This window comes from Anser brachyrhynchus (assembly GCF_964034855.1).
Source record: "Anser brachyrhynchus genome assembly, chromosome: 2".
In the NCBI taxonomy this organism is placed as follows: domain Eukaryota; kingdom Metazoa; phylum Chordata; class Aves; order Anseriformes; family Anatidae; genus Anser; species Anser brachyrhynchus.
In genome coordinates, this window is record NC_137695.1 from 87,482,147 (window position 1) to 87,496,825 (window position 14,679).

Sequence of the window (14,679 nt, forward strand, 5' to 3'; positions counted from 1 at the left end):
ACATTAATACACTAATATACAAGGTGGAATAAGACTGGAAGAGTAAATGTACATTTGAATGTGAGGGAATGGCACAAAGCTACGCTATGGGAGATTCAGACTGGGCTTGAGGAAAAATTTCTTCTCTATGAGGGTGGTCAAACACTGTAACAGGCTTCCTAGAGAGGTGGTTGATGCCCCATGCCTGTCAGTGTTCAAGAGGCATTTGGATAATGTCCTCAGAAATACATTTTAACTTTTGTTTAGCACTAAAGTACAGTTGGCCTATATGATCTTTGCAGGTCCTTCCAACTGAACTATTCTATCTTAACATTGTTATCTCACCTTGACTGCACAGTAGTGTAAATAACTGTATTGAGGTTTAAAAAATATTCAAATTGTCATTCATAAAGAAGTGGGATAAATGTTTTTAATATTGTATGTGAAATTAATTTGAAATAAATTACAATTTCCACTACTAGGAGATGTTTTAAAGAAGTCACAGTCTTTTTTTAGTCTACTTATCATTTGTTTTAGCATTTTCACTAATTTTCTCTCTCTATATATATATATATTAACGTATGACGATGCTATTATGACCTATATTCATCACCATTGATGAACGGTCATAATGAGTTTATGCAGGTCCAAATTCAATATCAACTCAAAGGTCTATCTTGTTCATAGATGGAAATTATGACCCCAATAGAATTAAAATACATTTAATTCCCAATGGATAAAGCTGATTTAACAAAATAGGATACTTTTTCTATCAGTTCACACTCACTCACTGTTTATCAAATGGAATCTCAGTAATGAATAATGGAATATATTTCTTTTTATATGTTCTTTATAGTGCCTTTCCTTTAGATTCATTGACAGTATGGTATTCTGTGATATTTTGTTGATCATTCAGGATGTTAAAGCCATTAAGGTTTGGGTCAGGCAGTTATAATCATTGTTCAGAGAGATGTGAGTTGGGGAAATAGCAGTCAACTGAGTGTCATATGCACTGCACAGTAATAAAGACCATGAATTTGTTAATGAAGAAGAGAAACAAACAGTCCCATGCTTCCATGCTCTTAAGCGCTCTTGACACCTGAGCAGAACATTAACTGTTGAGTTCTTACTGAAAGGGTGTCTCCCCCATGCAGGTTTTGCTGCTCTTATGGTTTGTTTGTTTGTTTTCCTCCATTTGGAGAGGGTTGACTGTGATGCCTTCAGACACCAGTGCTCACTTATTTATCCTATTTGGACTTGGTGAAGAAGTACAAACATATTACATACGAACTTAGAATTACAAAATGACTTTTAAAACCGAAGGAGCTTGATATTCTGATAGAAATCTAGTATTTTCTCCACTATTTAAAGCACACTACAAACTGTGAAAGGTACAAAAAACTGCTTTATACATGAAACAATGATTTTTTTCATGCTGTAAATTGCTTCAGCTGTGAGTTTTATCCAAGCATGGTTCAAAGGGAAATGGACTTTGGCAACAGGCAGATGTTGTTTTCCTTTCAAACTCAAGCTGACAAAGCAATCAAATATGAATGGTATCAAATTATCTTTGGCACATTGTATATCCCAATACAAATTCTTTAGATACAGAAAAAGAAGTCTGATCAAATGTCCACATTTTGCTGCAAGTAATGAAAAGAATGTGTTACTCAAAGCTAGCCTCCAGAGGAAAGTCCATACTACAAAGTAAACAAAGGTAGTTATCACTTGGATATCAAAGAAATAATATCAGAATATATAATAAAGATTGCCAATAGTGGGTGTGACATTTTGTGGCTGTTAAACTCTAATATTAACTTAATAGATCAATATGCCACATATTACAGAACCTTATTCTGATAAATCACACTAAAATGATAACTGAACTCTTTTGAATTAGGAAAAACAAATTGATGTATGACCCAAGTGTGGTTTCTTTCCTCTTTCAGATTGCCCCCTGCTGATTTCAAAACTAGTGTGAGAAAGAGTTCTTAGGCTTTGGAGCAAAAAGGAACATATCTGAGCCTTTTCCAAGAAGTTTAGAGATAGTCTGCTATTTCTGTCATGATAGAAGGGCTGCACCACGTGACACATAAGTGGTTTTGAAATTGGTCTGTATTTTCTGGTAGCATTACCAAAGTGGGGGCTGCCTGAAAGACTTCAGGTTTCTCGTTGCTACATGCAATAGGTATGCACAGGTCCACATCTAACAGATGAGCTTGATTTAACCAGGACCAAGCAAATATTCATATTCTTTATTCCATTATTCTCTGATCTCTTGTTCTAAAATAATACTAGAAGTTTGTAAAACAAAAGTCAATTCTGAGATCTTAACTAGTAAAAAAAAAAAGAGAGAATAAAAAACTTTGCTTGGCTGATACAATCTGTACTTTTCTTTGTGTTCTGGTGATTAAGGCATTGTTTTGTCAATTTATGTCACCTCAGGAAAAAATCCAGAGTCATAACCTTAAATGCACCTTCTATACTTAATCTGCTGTACATGTTCATAGCTTTGTGATTTGGAGTTTATTTTCTATAAAATCAGTATTTATATTTAGATCAGATTTACCCAAACAGTCATTTACCATAAGTGCACAGAAATAATTTTATTAAAACTTGGTGTTATAGATTACTAACAAAGAAATTCTTGCAAACAACCAGAATGTTCTATCCTATTGTATCTTTGTTTCCTACCCAATAAACGAGCAATACAAACTTTTTGAGTAATGGTTAGCTTCCACACAGTAGTAGACCCACCATTCAGTTCACCTAATAAACACACTTGTCAAGACTAATTCTTACATGCTTAAGAAGCATGTTTCTGTAAAGAATAGAAAAATAAGCCTCTCTAAAGTCAACATCACCACTATTCACTTTGTTTAGTGAAACCTCTTCTTGGGCCAAATTCAGAAAATTGAATTAATGATGGAACATAACTAGGTGTGAGAAGAGAAAAATATTTTTACTTCTTTCACATAAAACTCTAACCCTTAAAGTTTCCACTAGGACATGAAAACACTTACAGCTCAGATTAATGGGAGGTTATATATATATATTGTTAGCACTCACTGTTTGCCACATGACTCTCCTTGCAGTTTGTGACTTTTGTTTTTCCCAGTTAATCAATTCAGTTTCCATAGATAACATATGCATTAAATTTAAATGCTCATCTGAAAAGGTCTTTTGTCATTTGTCCTTTAGTGAATTAGAAATTTTGTTAACAGTTGCATAGTCTTATTAATTGATCCTGTTTAAAATACTATTTTGCTGGAATTCTGTAGTTACAATTCAGTTGTAGCAGGAACATTTGTGTACGGTTCATTTTACAGTAGTATTCCCATTACAGCTTGGTAAATCAGTCCCAATGTATAAGAACAAGGTGTGGATGTTACAAGGCCATAAGGGAGCTGCTTACTGAAATCTGCTGAAGGTCTTAAGCAGGCTTCAGTTTACTGGGATTGCATATCCTGGGGCTTAAAGACACCTTGCTTTGAATCCCATAGTAGTAAAATGGTGAGTATTCATTGAATTTAGCTAATAATGTGAGAGAGTGGTTGAAAATCCCTGCTAAATTTACAAGAACATAATCTGTGATGATTCTGCAGTGGTGAGATTCTCTCCAGCTCATCAGATCACCTGTCTCTGCACAAGTTGCCTGATTATAATAATTCCTGAACTTCCTAGATATTAATGAGGAGAATTTGTCTCAGAAGGTCGTTAATGATTAAGAAAAAACGTACACAGAAAGAATGTCATAATCAAGATGAAATGGTAAAAGACCAAGTAATGTTTTTGTTCCTGAGTGACAGCCAACTTCAGCACTTTTCAGTTCTTCAGCTAAGTAGTTCATCAGGCAAAACAGGCATAGGCCAGCAGGCATATGTTAACAAACCTTCTCAGCTTACCTCTCTGCTGAAAAGCTACCCCAAAGTGTTAAACCTGAGGAGGAAGCTGAGGCAGATGATACGACATCAAACAAGATTCAGCCAGTACCTTCTGAACTGTCAGCAGCCTTAGTCAATGAAGAACGATGATTTCTGTGTGCATGTGCACTTCATGGAAGGAAGCTTTGTTGTGTGCCTGCGCCAAAGTTATTTGTGCACTAATTTTTTAAAGAAGTGAAGAGAACCTTTTCCTCTGTTGATATATATGTCTTTTCCTTTTCCTTTTGGATAAATAAGGTTGTATAAATCCTCAATGTACTCAGCTCTGATATAATCCAATGTTTCTGGTGGAATATAACAACACTTTAACTGAAGGTAAATTAAACAAGACTATGACCGAGTGCTGTCACACTAAATGAAAATTTAAATTACATCAGTAACAGACAGATCTGTCCTAGAATTATGTCTTAAAGATTGTGACATTTTGTTTTCAGATTAATCAATGAAAGCTTCACAAATATTCTGAAGCCTTCCTTGATCTATTAAAGACTAAATTAAATATAAACTTCTGACAGACACTGAGCAGAAGAGTGAAGTGAATCAATTCGCTTTGGAGAAGACAAAACATGTGGAATGCATGGGGAAGCTCTCTGGCAGCTTCAATGCCCTCAAAGGTTAGAGTTTCCTTCAGTCCCACCACCAAGACAGAGGTGTGCTTACCTAGTACCTGATCAGTGTCTCTCCTACTGTGTTTTTGAAGTATCAAAGGAAACATTTTTGACAGGACTGGAATAGATCTAACAGCCTGGTCAAACTCGTTGCTGTTTCTCCTAGGCCTTATTTTTGGCACTACATTACCCAGGGAGCATGATGTTACACTGTGCTGGCAGTCAGCCACCTACGTGCTGTGTGATTGCCCCACCGAGCCTATGTGGATGGATGGATGAATGGATGGACGGACGGATGGAAGGGGGAAATAAAACCCACCATGGTGTTTTGCCTCCCCCTCCATTTGTATCAAAACACCAAAACTGCTTTGTTTCATCGTCATAGACATGTCTATCAGCATTTTGTCTTGAAACTGTTGTAACACGCATCCTGCACAATCTCCCATGCTGACCCAGAAGGAACACAGGCAGTTTTACTGATTCATGCTCTCCTCAGGATCACCAGCCTAGAGTCTTTTTTGTCATCCCCCATAAATATATATATATATAATTGATATGAATTTATTTCAGTCTAACTCACCAGTCATGTCAATCCCTTGTCTCCTTCCTGTTTCCTCAGATGTCAAGAAAACAAGCTTCTGAAAACAACAACAAAACATCCCTTCATCAATAGAGCTTGTCAGCTGCAGACTGTGTGACTGTTTTCCTGCTTTTTAGCAGCAGATCTTAATATCTGTAAGAAAATGACTGCACAGCTAACAGCCTGTACTTTTCATCCATCCATAAATGCACAGCTGGCATTCTTATGGGATTGTCTATTATACATATTCAGCCCAGCATTTTCAGATCTTCGGATGGTCTGTGTTATTTCTTCTAGCAGGAGAAAAAAACTCACCACCAACAAAACTATTGTAGCAGAGGGCTGTTCGCTAATCCTCAGGGTTTATCTTAGGTTAACTTTGGGATTTGAACAGAAAAGACTTCATTTTTATTCACTTTTACCTTCCATGGAATCCCAGAATCTATGTGGTTGCTTGTAAAGAGAAAGGCACAGCCTCACTTTAGGAAGCGAGCAGCCTCTCTTCAGCTGATGAATGGTGAAAACACAGGTTCCAGCCACCTGTTTAATATTATGTCTTGGCTCTCATTTTCTCTAGAGAAAATTGCTTGTTGAGTGGCAGTTTTGATAGTCCTGTTGATACAACCAGAGAGACATAAAAGAAGAAAAAAGAAAAAGAAAAGAGAAAGAAAGAAAGAAAGAAGGAAGGAAAGAAAGAAGGAAAGAAAGAAGGAAAGAAAGAAGGAAAGAAAGAAGGAAAGAAAGAAGGAAGGAAGGAAAGAAAGAAAGACAGAAAGAAAGAAAGAAAGAAAGAAAGAAAGAAAGAAAGAAAGAAAGAAAGAAAGAAAGAAAGAAAGAAAGAAAGAAAGAAGGAAAAAAGAAAGAGAAGGAAAGAAGGAAAGAAGGAAGGAAGGAAGGAAGGAAAGAAAGAAAGAGAAAGGAAGAAAGGAAGGAAGGAAGGAAGGACAGAAGGAAGGAAGGAAGAAATTAAGAAAAAGAAAGAAAGAGAGAAAGAAAGAGAGAAAGAGAGAAAGAAAGAAAGAAAGAGAAAGAAAGAAAGAAAGAAAGAAAAAGGCTAGTTTATCAGCTTGTTCCAATTTTACTTGCTTTTGTTTACTCATTTAGACAGCACTGTCAAAGCTATGTCTTTCTGGAAATACTTGCATATTTAATGTTTGTTCTTTTGCCTTCTTGAACTCTCAAAGAATTATGTTTGGCAGCATAATTTCTCATCTCTGGTGACCTCTTCAGTGTCATATCTAGACTGACCTCTTCAGTATCATAACTAGAGCAGCTCAGAAATGTTCACCAAAGCAATTTGATATGAAACATTTTATTTTTCTTTTAGACAGTTAATTCTGATCTATTGAGGGGCTGTCCTGGAGCTTCATTAATGCCTACCAAGAGAAAAAGGAATTGTCAGAATCTCTCCAACTATATTTAAGAATGTATTTGCTACAAGCATCATGAGTTACATTTGAACATTTCCTAACACTTAAGAATCATCGTTTCTTTATTCTATGGGGCTTACTGGTTCTTATTTAACAGATTAATCTAAGATATTTCACATATGGTTATCTGTGCAATTTTTTGTTAGCAGAGACCAGTGACCTAGCCAGAAAATAATCATCAATACAAGTATTTCAGCTCAGAAGTCATTAGCCCTTTTATTTTCCATATAATAGCAGAGAGAGTAACTTTATGCTTTTAGAGAGCCCTCTGTTGTTTTTCTCTCTCACAGCCAGCTTGAGTCAGCATAACTTTACAAGCCTATGTGCCTAAAAAGCAGAGATATAGTTTATTTTTTATTTGACTGAAAACTCTGGATGGTTGCATCTTTGTCCAAATGCTGGCAAGATTTTAGGAGGTGTAGCAGAATGAGAGGATAACTCTGCTGCCTTTGCACCTGCTGATGTCATTGGGATTGACTTGGAACCTGAACCACTGAAAGAATAGGCACCCTGTGGACTTTGGGTCAGGCTTCGAGGGGACTACAAAATCTATAAGCCAGATAAAGCAACATCACTCTTTCAAATGCCTGATAAGACAGAAGAATCCAAACCCATCAGTTATTGCCTAGGCCTCCTATATAAAGGGAGAATTAGCTGACTCTGAATGGGATCACCAAAGGCAGTACACTCAGCAGATCATCTCGTCAGCTTACTTGGTATACAGATATGTAATATAAGATGAAGCCTGAAATCCTATGACTCAGGATTTATCTTTCAATATTGTCCCTCTGGAGACTTATAAAGGAAATTACTATTAACACTACCATGGTCCTGAAATCACTTCTGAAGTTATATTCTTATTTTCTTCTTTTCTGGGGCTTGAACCACTAATTGGTGACCATGAACATTGGAGTAGGAAGGTTTTCTCCGCTTCTGTTGGTATGCTGTAGTCTACAAGTTACAGCGTTGAATCAGGAAGTGGTAAAGGAAGTTTTATTCTGCTTCTTCTGCAGGAAGGTGGTATGAACAATGTATAGATAGATGGTCACAAGATAACCTACAGAAACTGTGCATTTAAGGAAAAGCAGGAACTCTCAGCTGTCCCCTGTTGCATTGTCTTCCTCGTTAAGAGTTTTCAATTTTTTTGTAACATCTTGGAAGGATGTTGGTGTGTAGAAAGTTCCACAAAATGGAGTGCAACCTTTAATTTAATGATTATTTCACCCTGCTGGGCTGGAGCAGATGTCAATTTGCCTCTTTGTAGGTAGAGAAAAGAGCTGAGGATGGTTTCTTCAGGATGATTGAAACCAGTCTCAGTTTTCCTTAATGAGCACTCTAAACATAAGTTTTTTAACTTAAAAAAAAAAAAAGAAAAAAGGAGGGGGAAAACTCTTCTTGCATTCTTAAAAGAAAGTGGAAGCTGCTTGTATGTTTATAGAGTATGAAGTGAGCTACACAGGGGAATGAGCCAAACAGTGATACCGTTTCATAATCCTGTTTGAGTAGGTGGTAAATTGGCAGGATAGTTTTGACTCTGATGCCTCAGACAGCATGTTTTTATTGTAAATATTTAAGATAAAACATGTAGGGACATATGTGACATTTCTATTTTGTAGCTTGATTTCCAGCTTAAGACTATCTTCTGTATCACACTGTTGCTTACAGACCTGTAAAGCCGTGGAAATTACCTGTGAGAGCTCTTGATGACTTACTATTTTTGTATTTGTTCATCATCCAAACCTTTTGATTTGGTCACTCTGACCAGGAAAACACTAAACTCATCTACCATAGTATTTATGACAATGTTAGAAGTTAAAGGTTGTTAAAACACAGGGGCCTGATTATCTGCATATGCTGTGTTAATTCTTATTTATTTATTTATTTATTTATTTATTTATTTATTTTGTGGGGGATTCCTGGGGTGATTTACTCTCAGTTACAGAGTGAGTGATAACAACAGAAATACTAAACCTGGCTATGATGCTAGTTTTCCTAGTTGTTGACAAAGCCCTGGTTACAGCCAGTGGAAGATCAGGAGGCTGATTCAACAAATATATTGTCTCCTGGAAACTTCAAAGTTTGGTGAGCATTGAATTCAACAAATTGAACATGACCATCTTTAGAGCTCACATGCAGCTATGTAGGGCTCTGTCTGAGAGAAAACCAGGGTTTTAGTGAGACATTTGCATAGCTAACCCTAATTGCTCCAGGAGTGTGCAAGCACTTTATAAATGTAGATTTCTAAAAGCTCAATCCCATGACTGTGAATTTCTCAGGACTACTAAAGGAAGCTGAGTAGTTAATATAATTTATTACTAGCAGTTACCAAAACACAAGTTTAGTGGATGCCTTTTAGATATTTGCAGATACACCTGTTTTCAAATAACCAGGTATCTCCTCTTACCTGTTATCACTTATGTAATAAAAGCAAATTGCAAACAAAGAAATGTGGATATCCTAAGACTCTTTCCTCATCATGATTTAAATCTTTCACCAACCTTCATTATATGACATCTGCACATTGTATGTGTGCTAAACGATAATGAATTGCATCAGACAGACAACATGTGCTCTGTTGTTTAAAGTGCTTGTTGGTCATTAGTTAATAATTTCATTTTGCTTTAATTACTTTGGATAGTTTCGTGCAAATTGCATTTGTAAGTATTTTTGTGAACAGATTTTCCAAATTTAGGGAGTATGTGTTTTAGCAACTCTCCTCCTAAGTCCAGGAAACTTCACCAAAGGTGTTTTTTTTTTTGTTGTTGTTGTTATTATTTTTTTTGACCTGTGAGGTCATAAGTTTTATATGTTTTGCTGTTGTTTTGTTTTCCTTTTATTTTTCCCCTAGCTAGAACAGCATATTCAGCCCAGTTCTTCACAAATGCTTCTTGTTTTGCCTTTATTCTAGGAGAGAAATGAAACCCCTGTCAGCTAGGAGGTAGTGTCCATAAGGAACTGCAAGGGAAGAGGAGTCAAACAAAGTGCTTGACAGCAGAGCGAGGAAAAAACTGGTAAGTTCATACGGGCAAACATTGATAGTATGAGGGGCCAGTTTGTTTTTGAAGAGGAGAGAGAGTCTATACCTACTCTTATTTTGTTATTACATCTGTTTTACATGAAATCTGGATAAATTTTAAAAAGAGATGAGAAAGTGAGCAAAACAAAAGATAAGCACACATCTCCTCGGTACTATGAGGCTTATCCCAACAGACAGAAGTAATCTTTCTAATTGCAGAGACAATTACTAGATGTAAAATGACTTCAAACTGATTTTGTTTAACAATGACAGCCCCTGTCCTATTAAAAGCCCTTTTAACCTACTCCCTTATAGCACTCTGCAGCTACATTGTTGACCTTTAATCATGTTCAGTAAGAGAGTGTAATCCTAGTAATTTAGTTAAGTGACTTGTGAAAGCTTGTTTGGGCTTAACAAAAAAGTTCTGAGACTTTGAAAGACTAACTGCATTTCTCCAGCCAAGCAAACACCTCATGAAGTCAGGGTGACTTCTCTGCTTTTGGATGAGTGAAAATTTAGATGGGATGTATTCATCACAAAGTCTTTATCATGTCCCACTTCAGCCTACAATCCTTTTTTAAAGTGAACATTAAACCTAGGAACTCTAGATATTGGTATTTCTAAAAAGGGTATGGGATCACCTGCCTTGAGGTGAAACAAAACGCTGAGATACACAAATGCCTGTGGAGAACTATTTGATAAACAACAGGTTTTAGCCATGAGTTGGTGATGTTTTGTCAGCCAGTCAGAGGCTAAATCAACTGTACCAGCTATGTTTCACATTGTGAGGAAATGATCAACGTATGCTGAATATGGAGATAAACAACTGTCTGATTATAGTACCCATAATTAAACGTTTCTTGAAAGTGTCAGGAAGCCATTGGCCAATAAACTGACTTTTTTTTTTTTTTTTTAATTTACGTTATGGGAACATACCCTTGGATTTTGGGCAGATCCAGCCTTTGCAGATTGAGCCTATGTCCAAAGGAAGAGCATGAACTGGTGTCACAGATTAGAAATGGGCCTCTCTGTGCAGACCACGGTGACAGGTAAATAGCATGGAGACAGAAGCCATACATGGGCCAAATCTCAGCCATCTCTTTGAACAGTCTGCTGCTCTTCATATGCAAAATACATACTGCACACATACCAGCACCCCCAAAAATGCTGCTGCTGCCTTTACAAAATGCTAGCCAGTTTATGAAATAGTGGTGTCTGACGGGGATACTTCCAAGTGGTACCTATCCCAACAGTAAAATATTTAAGGAAGGATTTCATGAACTTACTGACACCTGCAGATATGGATACTATTCAGCAGCACTAAAGGAGGCTAGGGTCCACTTCCCCCTTTTCCTGTCTTCCCAATAGTACTATGCATTTAGGTATATTTGCCTCATGCTCCTTTAAATAGTGGTTGCACAGCCTCTATACCATGTGCTGGCTGCAGAGCACTGTCATGCAGGTGATCATACCAAATCAGCTTTTCTGCCTGAGGAAGTCATAACTCAGCAAGCAGGTAGATGAGCTTTACAGCACACCAGTGATTCCACATTTCAAAGCACATGAGTGCGATTTAGTACAGAAGATCTGTAGGTTGCCCATTGAGTATGCCCATGTCCATGAAGACTGAGAGCAGCCAGCATGCTTAAAGTTTGTGCTCTTGTTTAGCGTGCCATAGCTCCCCTATATAACAAACATAAACAAGCCCTACCTGGCAGTATGGCTTTCTGCTTGTAAGGCTAGAAATAGGTAACTTAGAACAACATCCTGGAATGGTATCCCTACTGGCATTTCTGTAGATTACAATGCTAGTGACAGTTTCTTATCATAGCATTTTTAACACATCTGCATTTGACCCTTTTTCTAGATAGTGACTTCTAGAAGAATGCATTTGCTGTCCAAAGGAATGTTCAAGCTTTTTTTTTTTTTTTTAAGAGAAGGGTTTTTTTTTCTTCTTTTTGTTTTCACAAACTGCCTCGAAACTACTCATTTTCAGTATATTTTGTCAATAGATTGTCAATATATTTAACTTTTTCCCTCCATCATAAACAAAGTATTATTTACTCTCTGAAAGAAAATATTGAACTTGACAGTTGTAAACTATAATATCTTTGAAATTGTTTGTGGCAGTGATGTCCTTAAATCTGTCAGATTAGCCCATATCCCCATACCTGCAGCACCCTTTGAGCAAATAACAGATGAGGACAGTATCGGACATATTATGTCTGTCTGCTTCTGGTGATGTTTCCGCAGCTCAGGACTGAATCACAGGTCTGCTTTAACAGTTACAGAAATCATCTGGTGCTGCAGGCAGACATTGAGAATACTACTTAGATTTGTTAACAAATGAAAGTAAACTTTTTGCTGACACAAGAATTGAACTCCCCCTTCATGTTTCTCTGAGTTTAGATAAGGAGCTATCACCATGAATAGTATAAACAATTCTATCTTATACCACTACTGTTTATAAACAAATGGTTGATCTTTTTTTGCATGGACATGACAAACCTTTTTGGCCCATATGAACCTGAACTCTCCATAAAAGAAGCACATAATACCATTACTAATCATAGACTAGGACAAATAGGATGGTTACAAGGCTGTAAGGATTGTTGAAGGGGCTATCATCAGAAGGATGGAATCAGCAGGCTAAGTACATGAATGGTACTGCATATGACACAGGTCTTGTATACAATGCTGAATAGAGGCACACACATTCTGTGGTTGCCTTTTTTTGTTTGTTTTGTTTTGTTTTCTAGCTGATCACTGTTTTCCTGTTGTGCAGTCACTATTAGACATGTTACAGATGCTGTAACATTGTATTTTTTATGTAAAAATAAACAAACACAAAAACACACACACTCACAAAAAAAAACAATAAACAGCAGTCTTCTTTGTAGCCAGCATATTGATGTTGACAGTATACTACAGTATTGCGTAACATGGGAGCAATTGTTGATATTTTCCCTTCCTCTCTGCACACTAAATACCCATGTATGTGCCCTAACATTATTTATAGATAATGATAAGAAAGTAGATATTAATGTCTCTTTTCTGTTATCTGGCTGAGTGTGACTATAGCAATCTTTTGTGACAGTTTTAAAATTTCACATCTTTGAGTTTTAATTGCCATCAGTAAGTCTAAAACGTATAGGGATAAGATAATTCTGAGTGCCCCAAGGTTGTGCTAAACGCAGAAGAGTACTGTGTGCACAAAGCAATGTCACTGGGCAGAGGTCCTGTGAGGAAGGAATTGGCATGTGAGTCAGCGAAGAAATAATGAACATGCATGTCAACCAAAGCAGGAGCTTTACATGCCACTGAGGCTGAGGTCTGTTTCTGAGATTTGTGTGTCAACATATTTTGCTTCTGATCATTCGCACATTTTACCTTCTGTTAGCACCCATATAGTTGTTCTATCTTCTCCATATAAAACGGTGACTACACAGTTTGTGGTGACATTTTTTTTTTCTTAAATGAAAAGATATTTTTCCCTCTGGGCCTTCCAACCTGTTACTGTTATCCTTTGCTTCTTTCATGTTTACATACAGTCCTCCTACAGACCCTCCATTTTATTTTGTTTAGTCAGCTGTACAATGAACTACATTCAGCTTCTTAAGAACAAATTTTATTTGCAAAATTAGTGTTTAAGATGTGGGTTTGGAATACTTTTTGGCCTGATTTTCTAAGGAAATGAGGCATATGGAATTGTACTACCCATCTGCCAGCTTTTCAGACTTTTTTTCCTGAAGGGATGTTTATGTCTGCTGGCCAAGTTCAACCAAGATCAAAGGCATTGAATTCCTTAAGATCGCAGAAAATTGGTGGTGAATAAAGGAGAGAGATTAGCATCACTGCAGCCCCCTGACATACAGGCAATATGGTGAAACCAACCATTATCTGATCTATTTGGCCTAGCAACTAGCATGTATATACTAGCTGGCTAATTAATTCATATACATTTCCAAGCTGATCACAACACATGCCACCTCATCCCCCCTGGCTTGCTCTTGACTCTGGGACATGTTAGTAATATAGTGAGGCTTGGAAGGTGTTCAGACAGCTGGAATTAGCACAGCAATGCCTGCAGAGGGTAAAAGACAATGACGACAACAGCAAAATAAAACAAAAGCCAGTAGGCAACCAAACTTCAATTATTTTGATGCTCATTGTTTTCTTTTGCTTTAGTATGCTTTTCAGAACTTCTTGGGAGAATCTGAACTACAAATGTCCTTTCTGCATCTGAGTATAAAGGAGGATGGTCTCTGCCCATCTTCCAGAAGGTAGGAATCGCAGCAGTTAACCGAGACTATGTATGTCTCATCATTTCATTGTTTGCTGTTTTGTGTGTTTTGCTGATGGTTTCTGAACTTTGAAACTCTCAATTACTATGAAAAATAAGAGAAGACATCATTTCTATCAGAGGGAATGCCTGTGCATAGAAAAATGATAACTTCCAGTAACTGACACAGGTAATTTGAAGAGTATTTGCTCACTGAGTGGCAAGGAATACAGAAGCAGAAGATTATAATTTCAAAATAAAACAGAATGGCTGGTCCCTATTTTTTATTTTTATTTATTTGTTTGTTTGTTTATTTATTTATTTATTTATTTATTTATTTATTTATTTATTTGAGGTAAAGACTATAGAACCATGATTGTCAGCCCCAGTTAGGTCCACCTTGGCAATGATATTCCAATGTCTTTCTACAGCAATTTTTCCTAATACAGAAACATGTCTCTTCCTTCATCAGTTAGAACTTAAGGAATGTACCAATTTCATGATGTAATTTGATAGTTTGAAAGCTGTGGTTTTGTCAGATTCCTGCTGTTTGTTGTTCCCCCACCCTGGTCTTACCTTGGCCCTCAGATCTGACCTTATTTTAGCTATTTGTATGTTCAGACCTGCCCAGGCACTGTGATGGCTATTGTCTTTGGCCCTATTCTTCATCTGGAAGTATGCCCTACTATTTAGCTTTCCTGTCTCTTTGACCTTCAACCTGACCTGGTATTCATCTTCATCTAATCCCTTCAGTAGTTCATGTAGACTCAGTTTTCCTGGAGTCCAGGTCTGATTACATCCCAAGTGTGCTTACAGCCCAGAAAGCCGACCGTATCATTG

At 37.0% G+C, this 14,679-nt stretch overlaps 1 long non-coding RNA gene across 3 annotated transcripts in view; it reads left to right on the top strand.

The window, feature by feature from the left end:
• LOC308190467 overlaps nt 1-14,679 on the top strand; it is a 73,578-nt gene that overhangs the window by 20,327 nt on the left and 38,572 nt on the right. For 2 of the 3 annotated variants that reach the window (XR_013947218.1, XR_013947219.1), the window contains exons 2-3: nt 9,450-9,552; nt 13,746-13,840. This is a non-coding gene — a long non-coding RNA (uncharacterized lncRNA). Of the gene's footprint in view, nt 1-9,449; nt 9,553-10,510; nt 10,607-13,745; nt 13,841-14,679 lie in introns of all 3 variants that reach the window. The other variant, XR_013947217.1, reaches the window with a different exon arrangement.